Source organism: Ranitomeya imitator, chromosome 5 (assembly GCF_032444005.1).
Source record: "Ranitomeya imitator isolate aRanImi1 chromosome 5, aRanImi1.pri, whole genome shotgun sequence".
In the NCBI taxonomy this organism is placed as follows: Eukaryota; Metazoa; Chordata; class Amphibia; order Anura; family Dendrobatidae; genus Ranitomeya; species Ranitomeya imitator.
This window is the reverse complement of record NC_091286.1, coordinates 437,473,064-437,497,166: the sequence shown is the minus strand read 5'-3', so window position 1 is coordinate 437,497,166 and position 24,103 is coordinate 437,473,064.

Below are 24,103 nucleotides of genomic sequence, written 5' to 3'. Positions count from 1 at the left end.
GTGCGTCAAACTTTGCATCAGCAGACGCATTAGGGGGATGCTCATGCTTATTATGGCGTTGTCTGCACTAACCAGCCGTGTGCATTCCTCAAAACACTGAAGGACTTGACACATGTCTTGAATCTTCGACCACTGCACACCTGACAACTCCATGTCTGCCATCCTACTGCCTGCCCGTGTATGTGTATCCTCCCACAAAAACATAACAGCCCGCCTCTGTTCGCACAGTCTCTGAAGCATGTGCAGTGTTGAGTTCCACCTTGTTGCAACGTCTATGATTAGGCGATGCTGGGGAAGGTTCAAAGAACGCTGATAGGTCTGCATACGGCTGGAGTGTACAGGCGAACGGCGGATATGTGCGCAAAGTCCACGCACTTTGAGGAGCAGGTCGGATAACCCCGGATAACTTTTCAGGAAGCACTGCACCACCAGGTTTAAGGTGTGAGCCAGGCAAGGAATGTGTTTCAGTTGGGAAAGGGAGATGGCAGCCATGAAATTCCTTCCGTTATCACTCACTACCTTGCCTGCCTCAAGATCTACAGTGCCCAGCCACGACTGCGTTTCTTGCTGCAAGAACTCGGACAGAACTTCCGCGGTGTGTCTATTGTCGCCCAAACACTTCATAGCCAATACAGCCTGCTGACGTATGCCAGTAGCTGCCCCATAATGGGAGACCTGGTGTGCAACTGTGGCAGGTGCGGATGGAGTGTTTGTGCGACTGCGGTCTGTGGACGAGCTCTTGCTTCAGCAGGAGGACGAGGAGGAGGAGGAGGAGGAGGGGGTGCGAACGGCTACAGACAACTGTTTACTAGACCGTGGGCTAGGCAGAACTGTCCCAAACTTGCTGTCCCCTGTGGACCCTGAATCCACCACATTTACCCAGTGTGCCGTGATGGACACGTAACGTCCCTGGCCATGCCTACTGGTCCATGCATCTGTTGTCAGGTGCACCTTTGTGCTCACAGATTGCCTGAGTGCATGGACGATGCGCTCTTTAACATGCTGGTGGAGGGCTGGGATGGCTTTTCTGGAAAAAAAGTGTCGACTGGGTAGCTCGTAGCGTGGTACAGCGTAGTCCATCAGGTCTTTGAAAGCTTCGCTTTCAACTAACCGGTAGGGCATCATCTCTAACGAGATTAGTCTAGCTATGTGGGCGTTCAAACCCTGTGTACGCGGATGCGAGGCTAAGTATTTCCTTTTTCTAACCATAGTCTCATGTAGGGTGAGCTGGACTGGAGAGCTGGAGATCGTGGAACTAGCGGGGGTGCCGGTGGACATGGCAGACTGAGAGACGGTGGGAGATGGTATTGTTGCCGCCAGTGCCCTAGATGCAGTGTTTCCTACTACGAAACTGGTGATTCCCTGACCCTGAATGCTTTCGCCTGGCAAAGATACCTGCACAGATACAGCAGGTGGTGCGCTAAATGGTGGTCCTACACTGCCGGAAGGGATGTTGCGTTGATGACTAGCTTCATTGGCCGAGGGTGCAACAACCTTAAGGGACGTTTGGTAGTTAGTCCAAGCTTTCAAATGCATGGTGGTTAAATGTCTATGCATGCAACTAGTATTGAGACTTTTCAGATTCTGACCTCTGCTTAAGGAAGTAGAACATTTTTGACAGATGACTTTGCGCTGATCAATTGGATGTTGTTTAAAAAAATGCCAGACTGCACTCTTTCTAGCATCGGATACCTTTTCAGGCATTGCAGACTGAGCTTTAACCGGATGGCCACGCTGTCCTTCACCAGGTTTTGGCTTTGCCACGCGTTTTGGGCAAGATACGGGCCCGGCAGATGGAACCTGTGGCGATGTTGATGCCTGCTGCGGCCCCTCCTCCTCCTCTGCTTCAGAACTGCTGCCGCCTGCACCCTGTTCCCCCAATGGCTGCCAATCGGGGTCAAGAACTGGGTCATCTAATAACTCTTCTTGTACCTCCTGCGCAACTTCGTCTGTGTCACCGTGTCGTTCGGTGGTATAGCGTTCGTGATGGGGCAACATAGTCTCATCAGGGTCTGATTCTTGATCACCACCCTGCGAGGGCAATGTTGTGGTCTGAGTCAAAGGACCAGCATAGTAGTCTGGCTGTGGCTGTGCGTCAGTGCACTCCATGTCAGATTCAATTTGTAATGGGCATGGACTGTTAACTGCTTCACTTTCTAAGCCAGGGACGGTATGTGTAAAGAGCTCCATGGAGTAACCCGTTGTGTCGCCTGCTGCATTCTTCTCTGTTGTTGTTTTTGCTGAAGAGGACAAGGAAGTGACTTGTCCCTGACCGTGAACATCCACTAACGACGCGCTGCTTTTACTTTTACCAGTTTCACGAGAGGAGGCAAAAGAGCTAGAGGCTGAGTCAGCAAGATAAGCCAAAACTTGCTCTTGCTGCTCCGGCTTTAAAAGCGGTTTTCCTAATCCCAGAAAAGGGAGCGTTCGAGGCCTTGTGTAGCCGGACGACGAACCTGGCTCCACAGCTCCAGACTTAGGTGCAATATTTTTTTCCCCACGACCACCTGATGCTCCACCACTACCACTACCCTCATTACCAGCTGACAATGAACGCCCCCGGCCACGACCTCTTCCACTAGACTTCCTCATTGTTTTAAAAACGTAACCAAACTAACGTTATTTGTTGCAGTCACACAACTTACACGGTGAGCTATAACTTCAGTATGATTTAGCTACCCCTTTACAGGTTGGTGAGACCACAGCGAAAATCAGGGCCAATGTTACACACTCTTTTTTTGGTGGCTGCAAATTAGAGAGATGCCCCACACGCAGGACTGTCACTGAAGCACAAATGTTAATATTAATGTCACACTATTATTTTTTTTTTATTTTTATTTTTTTCAGGAACACTTTAGAAACCGCAAAAAAAAAAAAAATAGATTTTTGCAGGGAGAATTTAGAAAACAAATGTAACAAACTATATGCTTTCTATGGGCCACTGAGTGAGAGATGACGCACACAGGAATCAGGAGTGGCACACAAGCCCAGAGGCCAATATTTTTCTACCAATGATTGATGGAGTTATTTTCTCTGGTAGATTTTTGAACCCAAATCAAGGAAAAAAAATATAGGCTTTCTATGGACCACAATTGGAGAGAGAGAGAGAGAGAGAGAGAGAGAGATGGCACACCCAGGAGTCAAGACTGGCACACAAGCAGAAAGGCCAATATTAATCTCCCAATTTTTTTTGGGGTTTGTTTTTTTTTTTTTTTTTTCAGGGAGACTTTAGAAAAAAAAATAATAAAAAAAATATGATTTTATCAGGAAGAATTTAGAAACCAAATAAAATAAAATGATTTTTTCAGGGAGAATTTATAAAACAAATAAAAACAAAAATAGGCGTTCTATGGCCCACTGACTGAGAGATGACGCACACAGGAGTCAGGAGTGGCACACAAGCCCAGAGGCCAATATTTTTCTACCAATGATTGATGTAGTTATTTTCTCTGGTAGATTTTTGAACCCAAATCAAGGAAAAAAAATATAGGCTTTCTATGGACCACAATTGGAGAGAGAGCGAGAGAGAGAGAGAGAGAGAGAGAGAGAGAGAGAGACAGATGGCACACCCAGGAGTCAAGACTGGCACACAAGCAGAAAGGCCAATATTAATCTCCCACTGTTTTTTTTGGTTGTTTTTTTTTTTTTTTTTTCAGGGAGACTTTAGAAAAAAAAATAATAAAAAAAAATATGATTTTATCAGGAAGAATTTAGAAACCAAATAAAATAAAATGATTTTTTCAGGGAGAATTTAGAAAACAAATAAAACCAAAAATAGGCGTTCTATGGCCCACTGACTGAGAGAGAGAGAGAGATGGAACGCTTAGTACTGGCACACAAGCCCAAAGGGCAATATTAATCTCCCTTTTTTTTTCAGGGAGAATTTCTAAAACCCCCCAAAAAAAAAAAATAGGCTTTCTATGGCCCACTATTTGTGAGAGAGATGGGACGCTCAGGACTGGCACAGATGGCACGCTCAGGACTGGCACAGAAGCCCAGAGGCCAATATTAATCTCCCTTTTTTTCTGGGAGAATTTATAAAACCAAAAAAATATTTAAATAGGCTTTCTATGGCCCACTATTTGTGAGAGAGATGGCACGCTCAGGACTGGCACAGATGGCACGCTCACAACTGGCACACAAGCCCAGAGGCCAATATTAATCTCCCTTTTTTCAGGGAAAATTTATAAAACCAAAAAAAAAATTAAATAGGCTTTCTATGGCCCACTATTTGTGAGAGAGATGGCACGCTCAGGACTGGCACAGATGGCACGCTCACAACTGGCACACAAGCCCAGAGGCCAATATTAATCTCCCTTTTTTCAGGGAAAATTTATGAAAACCAAAAAAAAAATTAAATAGGCTTTCTATGGCCCACTATTTGTGAGAGAGATGGCACGCTCAGGACTGGCACAGATGGCACGCTCACAACTGGCACACAAGCCCAGAGGCCAATATTAATCTCCCTTTTTTCAGGGAAAATTTATAAAACCAAAAAAAAAATTAAATAGGCTTTCTATGGCCCACTATTTGTGAGAGAGATGGCACGCTCACAACTGGCACACAAGCCCAGAGGCCAATATTAATCTCCCTTTTTTCAGGGAGAATTTATAAAACCCCAAAAAAAATAAAATAGGCTTTCTATGGCCCACTATTTGTGAGAGAGATGGCACACTCAGGACTGGCACACAAGCCCAAAGGCCAATATTAATCTCCCACTGTATTTTTATCAGGGAGAATTTATACACCCCACAAAAAAAAATACAGAAAAATGAAAAGGCTTTCTATGGCCCACTATGTGAGAGAGATGGCACACACAGGGATGGCACTCTAGCAGAAATGCCAAATTGCCAATCTTAATCTCCCACCAAAAAAAAAAAAAAAAAAACAGGGAATGTCCTACAATTACTATCTCCCTGCCTGCAGTAATCTCAGCCAGGTATGGCAGGCAGCTACTATCTCCCTGCCTGCAGTAATCTCAGCCAGGTATGGCAGGCAGCAATAAGGAGTGGACTGATGCACAAATGAAATAAAAAGTGTGGACAAACAAAAAAGATAGCTGTGCAGAAAGGAAGGAACAAGAGGATTTGTGCTTTGAAAAAAGCAGTTGGTTTGCACAGCGGCGTACACACAGCAATGCAGCTATCAGGGAGCCTTCTAGGGCAGCCCAATGAGCTACAGCGCTGAGGGGAAAAAAAAAAAAAAAAAAACTTCCACTGTCCCTGCACACCGAGGGTGGTGTTGGACAGTGCAAATCGCTGCAGCACAAGCGGTTTTGTGGTTAATGGACCCTGCCTAACGCTATCCCTGCTTCTGACAAAGCGGCAGCAACCTCTCCCTAAGCTCAGATCAGCAGCAGTAAGATGGCGGTCGGCGGGAACTCCTCTTTATAGCCCCTGTGACGTCGCAGACAGCAAGCCAATCACTGCAATGCCCTTCTCTAAGATGGTGGGGACCAGGACCTATGTCATCACGCTGCCCACACTCTGCGTTTACCTTCATTGGCTGAGAAATGGCGCTTTTCGCGTCATTGAAACGCGACTTTGGCGCGAAAGTCGCGTACCGCATGGCCGACCCCGCACAGGGGTCGGATCGGGTTTCATGAAACCCCGACTTAGCCAAAAGTCGGCGACTTTTGAAAATGTTCGACCCGTTTCGCTCAACCCTAGTGAGTATATATGCGTTCATATGAATAAATATGAGTATATATGTATATATGATTATATAGGAGTTTATATGCAAGTGAGATCTATATGAAATGTATACATTTCCATCACAAATGTAGCCTTCTTTACGCTGACATCCTTCACAGGAAGGCACCTCACATTCAGACTCAAATGCCATGTTGCTGCAGGTTGCTGGGCAGGCACTCATGCGATCTGAGTAGACACTATTGCTATCACAGGTCATTGATGTTGGCAAAATAAAAAAAAAAGATTATACCATGGCATATCCTGAATTATTAACATGTTAATTGTTTCTATATATTATAAGGACAGAAAAGAAAACTTTCAAACAATTTGAGTTGTAACAGACAGGTTAAAGCTCAATTACTCACCCCAAGCGGTGATTTGTCTCTTTCCATCATCTATAGTCTCATTTTGCTGACAGGCAATTATGTATTGTTCAAGATTACTTCAGAGCAATTCTTTACTTTGGAACTCCGCATATGTGTTAAATATGCAGTCCTTTTAAAAATAGTAAGATAGTAAGAAGCAAATGAGTAATCAAATTCAATGTATGGTAACAAAGATTAATAATAAAGAAAAAATATTTCACAAGCACATACACTGAGCAGACAGAGAATTAACACAGCTGGCAGTTTAAGTGAAAAGCACTGATTGCCATGTGACAATGGCACCTTTAAAGGAGGCTTACTAGATGGCAAATGAACAGTCTGAGTGATTATCAAGTTGTAATGTCTAGACAACTGGATCAAATCAACTCTAAATTGGCAAGTCTTGTGGGATATTACTCATATTCAGTAGTAGAGGAGCAAGAACCTATCAAAACTAGTCAAAGAAGGTAAAAACAGTGACTCAGCAATAGAGATGAGTGAAAGTGTTTGGAAAACATTCGCCAATTTCAAATTTGGCATGAACGTAGCACATTGGGATTCTTGTTTGATTTCACAAGCATTTTTACTCAAAGTCAGCAAAATTTGGTCACAGTTTGGTAAATCATTCTGTTTCAACTAATGCTTTTTGTTATTACTTTGGTTTGGATAGTGGTGCTCTATGATGAGCGGGTGTGACGGGGACGTGTTTGATGAGGGGAGGCGTTGTGCAGAGTTTAGAGGAACACATGAAGAGGTTAAAAGAGCGCTCTCAATTTTTTTCTCCCTTAACTTTATGTGTGTTGATTCTGGAGCCAATCAGGGCACCAAAACCATTAACAATGTCCAGAAGCAAGGGCTTGTGTCATTGGCTGCTGAAGTCACATGTGTGTCTCCATACAAAGAGAACTATGAATGCAGAAGAAAGCCAACCTTATAGTCCAATGTATTAAGATTAAAATATACAATTTTCTATATTAAACAGGTACACTAACAGATTATGATGATGATTATATTGAAATAAAATTACATACGAACAAGGACACGCACCCAGGAGATTAAAATCCAGTAAGACTGGGTAAGAGAAGTAAAAATAAAAAAAAATGCATTAAACCGCACCTTACACCCATACGGCCTTAATAGGCTTAGTGGCGCACGTCACTGCCAGGGGGTCAGCCCAGCTACAAAGTCCAATCCATAACAAAGAAGAAGACAGTAATCATCACCGAAGAGAAAAAAATTCCTCCCCAGAATGAACTCCAGCAGCGCCAGGATGAACCGTATACAGCTCGGTGCCATGTCAGAGCCGGCGAGCGCCACACCGACGGCATACAAACCCCTGGCATGTTCGATGGAAGTATAAAGGGAAGACACATCAAAAGAAACCAACCACGTGGACTCAACCACATGTATTCCTTCAAGGGACTTAATGAAATCACTGGTGTCCCTTACATATGAAGAGGTAGACACAGCAAAATCCCTCAACAGCCGATCAAGAAAAATAGCCACCTTATTACTCAGAGACCCCCTGCCCGACACAATTAGTCGGCCAGGAGGTCTCCGCAGATCCTTATGGATCTTAGGTAATGTATATAATATGGGGACTACTGGATGCTCAACCTTCAAAAACTTTGCCAATTTGACATCAATAATACCCATACTTAAGGCCTCATCAATGATTGCCTCTAACTCTAGTTTAAATTCCTGAACAGGATTCACACGTAGCTTCTCATAGATATCACCATCAGAAAGTTGTGACCTTATCTCACTAACATACTGAGAGGTATCCATCACCACCAAAGCCCCGCCTTTATCGGCTGGCTTGATGGTGATGGATTTGTTCTTCCTCAGTGCTCCTATTTCCTTACGCTCAGCAAACGTTAAATTAGATTTACCAAATTTCAAATTACTTTTCCTCAATTTGGCTATATCAGCCTTAACAAATTTAGAAAACGTCTCAACAACAGGGTCATGTTCTGGAGGAACAAAATCACTCTTGTTGTTGAGACCCAATTTGCTGAGTGAAAGGCCCTCCAATGGAGTCGAGGACACAACACCCTCCTTACCTGAGAAAAACAAAGATAGTCTCAACCGTCTAAAGAAAGAGAACAAGTCATTATCCAGAGTAAACCAGTCAAACCGACTGGTAGGACAAAACGATAATCCCTTAGATAATAGCTTAATCTGGATATCTGAGAGGGAAAGTGAAGATATATTTACCACCAAGGATGTCGGAGCATTCACTTCGTCCTCCCCTTGGATCTCGTTGTCAGGCCTTGGCTCCCTTTTCTTGTGTCTCCTGCCACCCCTGTGGCCACTGCGCTTCCTTGGGATATAGGTCCCGCCTCTTTGGCTAAAAAACCGACAGGACCAATGCTTGCAGCAACACCATCATCCGTAGAGTCCGATTCCCCACCTGTGAACCCAAATGAGTTCTGTGGGGCTGATTGTTTCTGAGGTCTTCCCCACCTCCTAGGGTGATTCTTGGACCGCCCAGGGCCCGACTTCATTTTATTAGGTAAAGAATTTCTGAATTGCCAGCCATATATTTTGCCATTGTTGTAGTCCTCAAGATCTCTGAACCACTTGGACCTCTTAGTATCTTCCAATCCGGTCCGATATTTCAAAAGGTTCTCTTCGATCTTAGAGTTAATTGAGCTAAAGTCCGTAATAGAAACTAATGGTACGAGACTATTCTTAATCTCTTCCACCTTAGTTTTAAGGGACTCAATTTCCTTCTTTAAAAACTCTATATTAAGCAGCATGATGTCAAATGCATACTTATTACCAATGGCCTCAAACTTGGCACAAAATTGGGTGTTATTTGGCATTAGGGTGGGTCTCAGATTAGGCCTTAATCCCCTAGGGATTCTCTTCGCCTTATAGTATTCCACCAATGTCCCGGCATGCAATTCTAATGAGATAAGTTTTTTATTCTCAATCTCCCACCTGTTTTTCAGCATCACAGGTGAAGGCTGGTTCAAAAACGAATTGTCTGCTCCAGCGTCTGAAATGATTCTAGCAGCATCTTCATCAGTATAATAAAAACAGGCAGATGCTAGCTCACTGCCACTCGTACTAGCATATGTATCCATAACAAGTCCGGGGAAAGGTGCAGGTAAAACAGGACCCACAACACGTAAAAACCAAAAAAAATGCGTTAAACCGCACCTTACACCCATACGGCCTTAATAGGCTTAGTGGCGCACGTCACTGCCAGGGGGTCAGCCCAGCTACAAAGTCCAATCCATAACAAAGAAGAAGACAGCGCCACACCGGTCAGTGAAAAATGACTTACAGATTTAATCTGCCATCTGCGGCGACGTTTCGGTACAATGACCTTTATCAAGCACAGTCTGACACATGTTCCAACCACCATTATATACTACTAGCACCACCCCTCATTACATAATCCACCAATAGGAGTATAGCACCATAAAGGTAAACACAAATGAATACACATAAATACATTTACATATATAGAAAATACATTACAAACACATAGAAACAATGCTGCATCATCTAACAAAGACATACTAGCCCTGATTGCCAAAAATCCAAAGAACCAGCCCACTACAATGTAATCCAGATCCCCCACATGGTGATATAAACAAACCGCAGTCCTCCAATAGATCAGTAGCATGCCCCGTAGCTAGGATACAGGCCAACCCTCCGAATGATGTCATCACGGCCATAGTCCAATTGGAAGTCGATCAAGAGTCATGTGAACACAGGGGTGTCCATGCATGATGCACTTGTTAGTTCACTGTGCTTGGTTCACACCAGGGAGACCAATTAGCATATATGGAGAGGTCTATTGTAAGTTGGCGGAATTTATCTTCTATGATGCAGATATTTTGCATTTTTGTCAGTATATGTTGGTTAGATCTGAGATATATGTGCTGTTAGGATACGGATGTTATTGTCCCTGTATAGCTGATCAAGCAACTGCTGCTCGGAGATGGTGAATCTGTGCAATGCTGTTACAGTTTAAATGTAATGTGTTTACCTTTATGGTGCTATACTCCTATTGGTGGATTATGTAATGAGGGGTGGTGCTAGTAGTATATAATGGTGGTTGGAACATGTGTCAGACTGTGCTTGATAAAGGTCATTGTACCGAAACGTCGCAGCAGATGGCAGATTAAATCTGTAAGTCATTTTTCACTGACCGGTGTGGCGCTGTCTTCTTCTTTGTTATGGGTAAGAGAAGTGTCAGAGTAATATGCACAACAAGACCAATGGTAAAAAACAGTATAAAAAAACGCTGCATAATATAAATACCGTATATACTCGAGTAGAAGCCGAGATTTTCAGCCCATTTTTTAAGGCTAAAAGTGCCCCTCTCGTCTTCTACTCGAGTCATTGTATTTTGCCATATTTTTGTATTCTCACTCGGATTTATTTGCATGTTTCATTTGTTCACATGTGTTAATTGCTTTACCACCTGTTTCATGTTATTTATAAAGAGATGGTGAACTTCCCTTCCTATACTGAAGACTAAGAACACAACAGTGTTCGAAACGCGTTCAGTCGGGGCTGATATGTGATCCTCTTTTCAGCCACTTGTTAGTTGGGTTCACAATTTTTTACTATGATATTTTGAATAAAGCTGTATTGAACTTTTAAACATTGATTTTTTTCTATTTCCTGGAGCTGAATTTCCTTGAAATTGGTAAATGGGGGACTGCGACAGCCATCAATTTCAGAAACCATCTGTATACACCAGACGGAAAGGCAGAATTTTCATGGCCAACAGATTGGAGATGGCGGAGCTCAAGATCTTAGCTTTGCTGTGTGCAGGAGGATATATTCTTTTACGTGACCACAACTGTTGTACCGTGAGCTGACTGCTGTGCTGAGAGAGGGAGGAGTACGGAGAACGGGACAAACTGCTGTACTGTGAGTGAGGTGCAGGCGGAAATGTTATGGTGGAATGACAAAGATGTGTTGTGCTAAGTGACACAAAAGCAGCAGAGCAGTCATGTCTACTTCCATAACAGCTGACCGGCTCTAAGTCACCCTGACTGTAGAGGGTAAACAATTGAACTTTCTGCAGCAGGAGACCTCTGTGTGAACACTTGGAACAGTGATGGAGAAGGAAGAAGCAGCAGATGGGGTTGATGGGACAGACGCTGGTTGGCGAGGCCCACTAGGCCAGGGGTGTCAAACTGCATTCCTCGAGGGCCGCAAACCATGCGTGTTTTCAAGATTTCCCTAGCATTGCACAAGGTGCTGCAATCATTATGTGTGTAGGTGATTAAATTATCACCTGTGCAGTACAAGGAAATCCTGAAAACATGACCTGGTTGCAGCCCTCGAGGAATGCAGTTTGACACCCCTGCACTAAGCTGCTTTTAGTACTGATATGGAAATTTGGGTTGGATAAATCTATCCCGTGTGTGCTGTGGCCGTTCCCAATAAGACTGAGTATTTTGAGCGCTCAAGAAATGACACTGCACAACATTGTGTCCATAGCATTCCATCAATACTGACACTTTATTTCCTGATACATCTATATATATAATTGCCTAAGGGTTTTTCCGTCTGTCTGTCTGTCTGTCTGTCCTGGAAATCCCACGTCTCTGATCAGCAACGGGCACAGCGACGATGATGTCATAAAGGACGTAGACATCTCACATTTCTGATTCAGCGACGGGCACAGTATCGACGTAGATGTCAAAATGGTTGCCATGGCGATGATGATGTCATAAATGTTGCCTCGACCAATCAGCGACGGGCACAGTCTGCTGCGAATTCTGGAATCATCATTGTCCATATGAGGCTATGTGGGCTCATCTATATACATAATTGTCTAAGGGTTTTTCTGTCTGTCTTTCTGTCTGTCTGTCCTGGAAATCCCGCGTCTCTGATTGGTCGAGGCCGCCAGGCCTCGACCAATCAGCAACGGGCACAGCGACGATGATGTCATAAAGGACGTAGAAATCCCACGTTTCTGATTCAGCGACGGGCACAGTATCGACATAGATGTCATAATGGTTGCCATGGCGACAATGATGTCATAAAGGTTGCCTCGACCAATCAGCGACGGGCACAGTCTGCCGCGAATTCTGGAATCATCATTGTCCATATACTACGGGGACATGCATATTCTAGAATACCCGATGCGTTAGAATCGGGCCACAATCTAGTAGTTTTATAATTGCATATAGAAAGGAGTGGTTAGGGGTGGTTAGTTAATTAACATATTGTCTAGCTCCTCTGTTATTGGTTATCTGAATATATATGGAATATTGTGATTAATGCACATATGACTGCTGACTAAGCAACTAAAATGAAGTTCTCTGCATCTGGGACAAAGTTGAGACATCTGATCAGCACTTAATACATCTGGAGTTCTTCTGCTTTTTGGGTGGAAAACACCGAACTGTCTGTCTGGCTTATATCAGTTTATGTCAGCCATTTTAAGCAATTGATTATAGTGTATATAGATATATTTGCGTTTATATGAGTATATATGATTATAGAGGAGTATACATGCAAGTGAGATCTACATGATATAAATATTTCTATCACAAGCCCCCCTTAGATATCACTTGCCCTAAACCTAGCCTCCTGTCCCAAAGCGCTGCAACTCTTTTGTGCTGCCGGCGAACTGACGCAAGCCTAGTGCCTACGCCCTACACCGTACAGACTTTTCGCAAATGGGCGATCAGGAGATCTGTCCCTAACGGGGGTTAGTTGCAATCAGTCTCTTAGGGTACCGTCACACACTGCCATTTCGATCGCTACGACGGTACGATTCGTGATGTTCCAGCGATATCGTTACGATATCGCTGTGTCTGACACGCAGCAGCGATCAGGGATCCTGCTGAGAATCGTACGTCGTAGCAGATCGTTTGGAACTTTGTTTCATCGCTGGATCTCCCGCTGTCATCGCTAGATCGGTGTGTGTGACACCGATCTAGCGATGCGATCCAGCGATGCGTTCGCTTGTAACCAGGGTAAAGATCGGGTTACTAAGCGCAGGGCCGCGCTTAGTAACCCGATGTTTACCCTGGTTACAAGCGTAAAACTAAAAAAAAACAAACACTACATACTTACATTCTGGTGTCCGTCAGGTCCCTTGCCGTCTGCATCCTGCACTGTGACTGCCGGCCGTAAAGTGAAAGCAGAGCACAGTGGCTGTGCTTTCACTTTCACTTTACGGCCGGCAGTCAGTGAGTGCGGGAAGCAGACGGCAAGGGACCTGACGAACACCAGAATGTAAGTATGTGCTGTTTGTTTTTTTTAGTTTTACGCTTGTAACCAGGGTAAACATCGGGTTACTAAGCGCGGTCCTGCGCTTAGTATCCCGATGTTTACCCTGGTTACCCGGGGACCTCGGCATCGTTGGTCGCTGGAGAGCTGTCTGTGTGACAGCTCCCTTAGTCAATAGCATGTGAGGTGTATTCTTTATCAGGTAGGTCATCTATTCGGGCAGGCAGGGCATCCACAACATTGTTCTGGCTTGGGTGTCAACTTCTGGTCGGGGAGCTTTCTTGCAATGCGATGCGTGGATCCAAGTGGGTCTTCCCTCCAGCTTCACAGAGGTTGGTGTCATCAGCGGCACTTGGACAGGACCATCAGATCTGGGATCGAGTGGTGTTCTCCTTACAAACTTTTTTCACCAACACCCAGTCTCCTGGCTTCAAGGAGTGCGTACCGGACACTGAATCTGGATCTGGCAATGAAGAAAAAACTCGAGAGTGGATGTTAGCAAGTTTTTTGGTGAGTTCAATTACATAAGCAGACAAAGTATCATATTATATAGTCAGCTGCTGAGGGAAAGAATACCTCTAACCTGGGACTAGATCCAAACAAAATTTCATATGGTGACAGCTTTTCTGGGCCTCTGGAAGTGTGCCTAACACTGAGTAGTGTGATTGGGAGGGTCTCATGCCATGGTTTGCGTGTCTCTTGGGCAACTTTCAACATCCTGTTCTTAAGGGTCCCATTCAGTCTATCCATTTTCTCGCTACTCTGGGGATTGTAAGAAGTGTGTAGGCCTAAATCTGACCCTACTGCTGACCAGATCTCCCATGTGAGATTTGCTGTGAATGCGGGTCCCTGGTCACTCTCTATCACTTCTGGGACCCCATATCTGCATATCTCATCTCTGAGGGTAGTCTCTTTGCAGTAGTCTTTGCTGACTGGTTCCTCACTGGGAAAAACTTCTGGCCATCCTGAGAACACGTCCACGACCACAAGGGCATATTTAAAACCTCTACTTGGCGGCATCTGGATGTGGTCTATCTGGATCCTCTGGAAGGGGTACAGCAGGCTGGCAAGATGATGTGTGGGAACTTTCTTCATTCTTCCAGGGTTGCATTTGCCGCAGGTCAGACAGCTGCTAGTGAACTTGGCTGTTAGGGTGGAGATCCCTGGAGCGAACCAGTAAGCACCAATCAGATCATTCATCTGTGTCTTTGATCTGTGTGTGGGCCCATGTGCCCACTGGACCACCATAGGATACATGCTTCGGGATAAACAGGGTTTGCAGTCCATTGTGTATACCCTTCCTTCTTCATGTGTTGCTCCCTTCCGCATCCAGCATTCCTTCTTGTCCTTTTTTGGGGCTTGCTCTTGCAGTTTTTTTGAGCAGATCCCAGGACGTCATCTAGTCAGGTTTCTTGTCTTCAGTCATCATGTAGTAGCCGTCCGGCTTTACGACTTCTTCCACTTCTCCATATTACCTTCCTTTGGCTGCTTCTTTGGCCGCTATATCCACCATGTTATTACCCCGTGCCTCTACTGCGTTCAATTTTCCATGTGCTTTGACTTTTAGTACTGCCACTATTTTTTGGAAGTTGGAGTGCATCCAGCAGGTCCTTGATGGCTCCATGATGCTTCACGGTTGTTCCGCTTGCTGTGATGAAGTCTCTTGCAGTCCAGACGGGTCCAGAGTTGTGTGCTATGCCATGCGAGTACCTTGAATCGGTGTATATGTTCACAGTTTTGCTTTCTGCAATCTGGCAGGCCTTCATCAGCGCTATCAGTTCTGCTTCCTGAGCTGACAGATTAGGTGGCAGACTCCTGGACCATAGGATTTCTTGATTGCTGGTCACTGCACATCCCGTGTTGAATCTTTCTTCATCAGCTGCAAATCTGGAGCGATCCATGTAGAGGATCAATTCTGGTTTGGTCAGTGGCTCTTCTGCCACCTTAGTTAGTCCTGCTGTTTCCTGTTGCATGATGCTGAAGCAATCATGATAATCCGGTCGGAGCAAATCCAGATCCTTGTGGAAGGTATCATGCAGATTTTGATCTGTTGGGTCCGTATCTGTATCCCCCATTGGGAGTGGGAATAGAGTGGATGGGTTGAGGACTGTGCATCTGGAGATGGTGACATTGTCGGGCAGGAGTAGAGAGCACTGGAGGCGAAGATGCTTGGCGGTGGAGAGATGTTTTGGCTGGGTTTGGTTGAGGATTGCTGAGATGTCATGCAGGAGGGGGCTTCCCTTGCAACTGGATCCAAGCAAGCTGAAAATTAGCCCAAAGGTCTCGGCCTTCCCCCTGAAGCTGCGTCAGGACTCCGGTAGCAAGGCTTTCTTTTTTCATCAGGTAGAGACGGAATGGCTTCTCGTAGTCAGTTTATGAATTCTCTGATAGTATATTGTTTTCCAGTCACGTTACTTGTAAAGTCAGCACCTGTATCAATATGGCGGCAGGCCACACAGTGTCCACATTTAAAGCATCCTTTAGTGTTATTGGTTAACCACGTACCAGTCACGGGTCGCTTAAAATGGCTTTTCACCAGTCTGTCTTTCAGTGAGTGGCCTCTCCTGTACGTAATCAGTGACCGCTCTGTCAGATCTTTCCCAATATCCGGGTCCATTAGTAAGATTGACCAGTGTTTAGTTAGAATTTTACGGACTTCCTGTGCCCCATTATCAAACGTGGTAATTAATCTCATCTGTCCCTCATTCTTCGCTTTAGGAGCCTGTCTCAGCAATTCTGATCTCTTTTTATATTTCACTTCCTTGTAAGCTCGTTTAAGGACATCTGGGGGGTATCCTCTCTCCAGGAACCTGCTACATAGCTCCTGCGCCTGTTTCTCAAATGCTTCCTCAGTGGAACAATTCCTCCGGATCCTGAGGTACTGACTCTTGGGTATTCCTCTTTTTAGATGTGTAGGATGACTACTTTCCCACCTTAATAACGAATTTGTTGCGGTAGGCTTCCTATATGTACATGTAGTCTGAATGCCCTCATTTTTAGTCAAAAGGATATCGAGGAAAGGTAGTGAGGACGGATCGATCATAGACGTAAAGAAAAGCCCCAGATCATTCTTATTTAGAGCATCCACAAAACTTGTAAAGTTTGCCACCGAGTCACCCCAGATTATCAGGATGTCGTCTATGTATCTTATCCAACAATCGATCCGTCCAACACTTTCAACCTCACTGCCAAAAACACGGGTCTCCTCCCACCAGCCCAGGAACAAATTTGCGTACGTGGGGGCACCCCATCGCAGTGCCCCTGAGCTGGTGGTATATCCTTTGATCAAACAAAAAGAAGTTTCTTGTTAAGCAGAACCTCATTAGTTTTAGCACAAATTCATTGTGCCGACGAAATTGGCAACCTCTAGTGCTCAGAAAGTATTTGATTGCTTCCAACCCTTTGTCATGGGGTATTGAACTATAGAGGGCCTCTACATCAATACTTCCGAGTTGCACCTCAGGATCCACTTTAAGGTCCTCCAACCTACGAAGAAGATCAGGCGTGTATTGCACAAAGGACTGGAGAGAGGACACAAAAGGTTTCAAGACGCGGTCTAGGTAGATTCCTAAATTTTGTGTAAGATTATTAGGTGTAAGATTATCTATACCTGATACAATGGGTCTCCCTTTCAGTGGGGAGACCCCCTTATGTAGTTTAGGTAGGCAATAAAACGTCGCCATAATTGTATTTTTAGGCATCAGTAGTCAGGTAAGCCTAGTGCTGGCACTGAGACTACAGAGTCTTTTAACTTGAATGAGCTGAAGGCTGCATCTGTCAGGAGGAACGGGGTTATGTTGACACAGTCATACAGAGGCTGCATTAGGACTGGAGCATCAGGGATCCAGTCTCTGCAATACGAAACTAGACCAAGGAAGGCCTGTAGCGCCTTTGGAGTTGTTGGAGGAACCATCTTCTCCACTGTGGTCTTCCGGTTATCTGTCAGATGTTTCGTCTAGTGAGCAATACAGTGTTTCTGGAAGGTAACTCGCTTCAGACACCACTGGACTTGGTTCTTTGAGACCTTGCATTGCTGCTCCGCCAGGTAGAGTAGGAGAGACAAGGAATGGGCTTTACACGTGCACAAAGGAGTAGACTGTCCACATATTGTAGCAGGGTTACTTCTGCATGTTCTGTGACCCAGTTGGTAAGGACTGTGGACATTGCTTTGCTGAACTGTGAAGGGCTGTTCAAAGCCCGCTGTGGCATAACTGTCCATGTGTGCTGTCCCCCCTGGTGCGTTAAGGCAAACAGGTACTGGTCTTCTGGATGAAGTGAACACTGGAGAAAGCATTAACCAGGTCGGTCACTGTGAACACTTTTGCTGTGGAAGGCACCTTTTGAGAGCAGAGTGTGGGGATTCGGCACAATTGGAGTTTCAAACACTGTGGCGTCATTCACGTCTCTCAGGTCATGTACCATTTTGAACTTGGCTGACTCTCCTTTTACAGTCTTTTTTCCTTGACCGGGAAAAGCGGGGTATTGCAAGGCGATGTGCATGGAACAATGATTCCTACTTCAAAGTAGACCTTCAGTTGGTCAGAGGCAGCTTGACTCTAGGCCTGGCCTGGGCCTTACGAGGGTAGGGGGTACCTGGCTTGAGTGATAGCCGTACTGGGGCAACTTGAGGTTTTCCCACGTCCTGGGGTACCTTAGACCATAGAGTCTCTGGTACTACGTCCAGTACCTCCTTGGGTAGGCCTCATCGGTTGTTTGAGGTTCTTGTAGGGCCGCCAGCATGATTCTTCTTAGGTCAGGGATGAAGAAAGTGTCACGGTCCCATCTTCCTGGAACACTGTGGTTGCCTTCAGCTTCTGCAGTAGGTCCGCTCCCAGCAGGTTGAGTGGCAGGTTCTTGACACCACAAACTGGGACAGGATAGAGTGTCCTGGCTGAGTGCACATGCTCAGAGGCTCTGTAAGCTGAGAATGTGTGACTTGACCATCAATGCCCATGCGAGACACAGAGGATTCTGATAGGCAGGTGGGATCGGGGAGTTCCACAGGTCTCATCACACTTCTGGCTACACCGGTGTGCAGAAGAAAAGATCTGACAATGCCATCCCCTTTCAGGGCAATTTGAGTTATTGGTCCTGCAGATGGGGTTTTACATGTCAGGAGCGTAGTGTCTTGCAGACCTGGCTTGCTTACCCCTGTCCCATGGACGGGGTGCTTCACTGCCTTCTGCACTTCTTCCTTGACCTGTTTCTCTGGACCAACTCTTGGGTTGCATGGGTACTCTGCACTGGTTTCAGAAATGGCCAAACTTGCCATAGATGCAACACTTGACACTTCTTCTGTCTTTGTAGGGTGGTTGCGCTTCCAGGTCAGTGGTCACCATGAGAGGGGCTGTCTTCTGCACTCCTGGTTGGGACTCAATCCCTTTGGCTACTGTGGACAATGGCATGATGGACACTGTAGCGGCAGCGGGGTCCGGCCTGCTGATTGAAGCTGCGGTGGTAAGAAGAGGCCTGCAGGTGCGTCCGTGGCAAGGTCTGGGGATGCCATGAGACTGGTGGCTGAATCCAACCCGAGGTCTTGGGGCATTACAGGGGCTGCGGCTGCATCTGCCACTTCTTCCCCCTGCTTTGACATAGCTTCTCCCTTTGCTAACCTTATTGAGGTCGGTGTCTCCTCTCCGGAGTCTGCAGCGGTTCTTCCGGCGTGTCGCTCGACACTTTGCAGAGTCTTCATCTCTGGCTCCCCTTCCGGCGTTCTCAGCAGCACGGCACCCGTTTCCTTCTTCGCGCTCTGTGTGGCACTATAATGGCAGCAGTTTTGGCGACAATTGGCAATAAACAGTCTCCCAGGTGCACATAACCCGTTTTGCTGGGTCAGTCCACTGCTATTGACCTGTTCTCGGGCCTAGCCACTATCAGTGGTTTCCTGATTGGCTGTCTCAGTCCATGCACAAAGGCCTGTGCCAACATTTGCGTGTGTATCTGGTCATGAATGGTGAAGCCCAAGTCTTGGAATACTTGCATTACTTTGCCATGAAACTTCTTTACAGACTCTGTCTTGTCTTGGCGCATGTCATGTAAGCTGAGGGCTTGTCCTGCCAATCTGCCTTTGGCTCACACTCTGAGCTGTTCAATTAGCTGTGGCCCTGACTCCTAAGCGTGTACATCTAATTCTGCTGGAAGTTTGAATTGTTCCTTCATGATTGGCCAGAGTGCATCACCTGTTTTTCAGTTGCATTTATGGCCCAGAGATCATTCCAGGTGGCTATATATGTTTGCTGGTTCTGCTACATTCTTCGGTAAAATGGCATGGGATGCATCCCTGGGTCTGGAAGATTATCACCTGACTTGAAGTGCACATAGTGTAATGGTGGTGCCTCTATCTGCCCCTGCATTCTTGATGCCTGTGGGTTTCTTTTCCTAGTACTGGACAGCATGTATGATGTTCCCTCTTCATCTTCATCAGAGGAATAGTTGTGATAGCGTGTGCTGGGGTCATACACTGGCTGATTTTGCACTTAGAAGTTGCCTTTTTGTGTGAGGATGTCTCCCCCCTTGCTGAAGCTGTTGTGGACAAGGCTTATAGCTCTATGTTGATGTGAATGTAGGCAGCTCTGACCAGTGCTGAAGTTGCACATTATCAACAGATGATGATGATGATGATATCAGTCCTCCCCCCTCTGCACCCAGGGCTGAGCTGTCTGCTGCCTGATGTGTCTGTAGCTTGGGGGGTGTCTTCTACTGGGGGATCTCCACCTTCCTCCCCGATACCATGACTGTCAGAGGCTGGGCTGTATTGGAAACATAGAAGGGGTGCCTTGTGCTGTAAGCACCACATTGTTTGGATTGGGCGTTGGCCCAGCTGGCAACACAGAAGAAGAAGAGGAAGAAGAAGGAGGAGGGGTTGATGAAAAAGAGTTTAGGAGGAGGAGGAGGTGAGTGGTGAGGAACAGAGTGAGGAGAAGATGGGAGGTGTTGAGGAGAGAGAGAAGGAGGCAAAGGGTGTGGTGAAAGAGAAGGAGGAGGTGTGGAGTGTGATGTAGAAGGAGGGAGGAGAACAGAGGGAGGAGAGAGAGAGGCAAAGGGTGTGGAGTGTGATGTAGAAGGAGGGAGGAGAACAGAGGGAGAAGATGGGAGGTGTGGAGGAGAGAGAGGAGGAGGAGATAGGTGTGGTGGGGGAGTGAAGAAGGAAAGAGGTGTGGAGAAGGAGAAGAAGGAGTAGTTGTGTAGAGGAGATCGAGAGGGAGAGAGGGAGAGGAAAAGACAGTGAGAGAGGAGAAGGAGGAGAGAAAGAGTGACAGAGAAAAAAAAATGAGGATAGAGAGAAGAAAGATGGAGGAGAAAGACAAGAAGAAAATTCCTTCTTCTTTGATGGCAGATGCAGCCTGAGACTGCATGGTCAGAGCAACAGCGCCATCTCCATGTACAAAGGTTGGGCGGGGCGCACCACATACTGTGCAAAAAACTCCCTATACCATGGAATCTGCTGAGAGCAGACTGCGCAGATCCAATATCTCCCGTCTTATACACACAAAAATCACTTCCTGGTTTGCTCACATATCTCTCTGTACCACCTAAACGATGTAAGCTCTGCTGCTACTGTATACCACGTATCAGCATTGAGCAATGTAACATCAGCTAGCTTCCCTTATTTTCCTTTCTACGTCATGCCATTCCGCAGCTTCAAGTCTGCCATTCTTATGGATTTCACATACTTTATACCTTCTAAAATTCTTCACGTACTTAACACCTTCATGTTCTGCCACTATCTCAAGGGCCGTTTTCTCATCAGGAAGTAAAAGACTATCCTGTTGCTCAGCCACTTTATTCCCCATTGCAAAAATAAAAAACAAATTAAAAAAAGGAAAAAAACAGCAAAAAAACTTCAGAAAGATTCTTTCTTTTTTTAAAAAAAAAACAAAGAGATAGAAAGGTAAACTTGTGGAAACTAAAAAAAACTAAAAAAAACTTTAAAATGGAAAAAGACAGAAGGAAAATTTTAAGAAAAGTAAAAATTTAAAACTGCTTCTCTCTCTCTTTTTTTTTTCTGTACTCTGCGCTCAAATGCAGTCAGAGACACACTTCCCCTTTTTATCAGCAGCTGCTGTTTTACCAAAAATCACGTATGTCACATCAAAAATAATAGCTATCATTTAGTTTCACCTCTTCAAATAAATGTTATACCATAGCCATATATATACGCAAAAATAGGAAACTTAGAAAAAGGAAAAAAAAAAACATGACTGTATGATTTACAATGGATATATCTCTGCTTGCGGCGTGGAAAAGGAAAAAAAGAGGAAGAGAAAAAAAACTTTTCTATACAATTATATGCTCTTAAAGCAGCAACATGTGACTCGAACCAAACAGATACAGACGTCCGAGAGATGCCATTTAATTATTCTGTGACAAGTGCAGGTTGCGCTGGGAACAGACTACTGCCAATCGCACTGAGCACACCTGTGCCCGGGCCACCTGAGTGAGAAACACAAGCGGGATATCTACCACCCCGGTCCGTCATCCTAACTGGATAGCCGACACTATGGGAATCTGTAGTAGCCCTCTAAGTTATCACTACCCGTGCCTGGAGCCTGGGACCACCTGCCCCGGGACTACCTGTTCCTCCTATGCACGGGAATCCTGCAATAACTTATCGAGCGATTTGACCTCCTGCGGTCTGTTACCCAGCAACCACAAACAGTCACTGTTCCTTGCTTCTCCCGGATCTACACATACACGGCACACAGCAGACACCTTGATCCCAGGGTTTTGGGTACAGGCTTTGGACTTTTTACACTACCTGGGAATGCGGTGGTGACCACACCTGACCGGCAAGAGGTATAGACCCGGACTGGGCACAGGGGACTTTCAGGTAAGATGATAACATTTTCTTACCTTACTTATGGAGCTGCGCAGTCTCCGTCCCGTGAACCAAGGCCGTGGCCAACACCTCCTTCTCTCCGGTCAGCGGGGTCGCCGTGTGTTTCATCCATGCCTCGCTGGGCGCCATTTGATATGGAAATTTGGGTTGGATAAATCTATCCCATGTGTGCTGTGGCCATTCCCAATAAGACTGAGTATTTTGAGCGCAAGGAATGACACTGCACAACATTGTGTCCATAGCATTCCATCAATACTGACACTTTATTTCCTGATACATAGTTTTATAATTGCATATAGAAAGGAGTGGTTAGGGGTGGTTAGTTAATTAACATATTGTCTAGCTCCTCTGTTATTGGTTATCTGAATATATATGGAATATTGTGATTAATGCACATATGACTGCTGACTAAGCAACTAAAATGAAGTTCTCTGCATCTGGGACAAAGTTGAGACATCTGATCAGCACTTAATACATCTGGAGTTCTTCTGCTTTTTGGGTGGAAAACACCGAACTGTCTGTCTGGCTTATATCAGTTTATGTCAGCCATTTTAAGCAATTGATTATAGTGTATATAGATATATTTGCGTTTATATGAGTATATATGATTATAGAGGAGTATACATGCAAGCGAGATCTACATGATATAAATATTTCTATCACAGTACAATGAGATTCTTACACAAATTCATGCTGATGGCGTTCATGCATTTAGTTATCAAATTATTGCAATTTTTTCTTCTACTGAGTTTTATTTTACAAATTTGACACATAACTTGTGATCTTAAAAACTCCCCGGCTAGGCAACCCTTGCTGACCCTGTGAACTGCACACTCATGACTGGAACTGGCCACATGCAGAGTTGGGGCTGAAGATGCATAAATTTTTATGGTTGCATCACTTTGTGTCTGTGTGGCAAGCCGCAATGTAATCGCCTCATCTTCCTCCTCTTACACCTCCTCTGCTGAGCTACTCAGCTGCATACCTCTGGGCTCACACCAAGCAAGATCTGTAATTTCATCTTCATTCTTTCTGTTCTCACATTCCTCACCTTCAGAGTCACCCTTCTCCTCTTCCTGGCCTGTCAGCACAGTACAGTCCTCATGCACTTTTGGTATCTGAGTCTCATCAGTATCTCCTCCACCCTTGATGGTTAACATCTGGTGACGAGGGTCTAGATTCCGTTTGGACCCTACTTCGTCTGAACCTGGATTCAACATGAAAACATTTTGGGCATTAGTGCAGATGCTTTCCTCCTCTGGATTCTTTGATTCTCCAGAGCAGACCTCTCATGCCCATAAAATAAGATGTGTGAACAGCTCTTCAAAATGGCCTATATGAGGCTCCTCACAGTCAGTTGGGTGTTTGGAAATATTTGACGTGGGGGAAACACGGGTGATCGGGGTGCCCTTTTGAGGATTGTACTATGTGTGATGATTAGGTGGAGAAAGAGGAGGAGAGGCCACTTGATGCAGTGCTTGCCATCCACTGGAGCACATGCTCTTTCTGAGCCTCATATGTAAGGCTTACCGCTGTGCGGCTGCCAAAGAAAGAGCAATGTAGGCCAGCCAGTAGCAGATGTCAGTAGAGTTGAGCGACTTTTACTCTTTTCGGATCGAGTCGGGTTTCGCGAAACCCGACTTTGTAAAAAGTCGGGTCGGCCGAAATCGACCGATTATTTTGAAAAGTCGGAGGCCGACCGAAACACGAAACCCAATGCAAGTCAATGGGGAATCAAAGTCGGCAGTGAGTGGAGGACAGGAAAACACCTACAGTGCCCATTTTAATGCCAAAAACATCAATTCTTATTTCTTAAGCTTGTCAATCTAAATTTACTTTATAATAATAGTTTGGCATTGAAAACTGGGGGTCATTTGGCTAAACTTGTGGGGGGTAGGGCTGGCTCAAGATTTTCGTGGGCCCAGGAACCGCGGAATACGTCACGGCGGTGGAGCAGGGAGAGGTAAGTATTTCAACTTTGCAAGTGC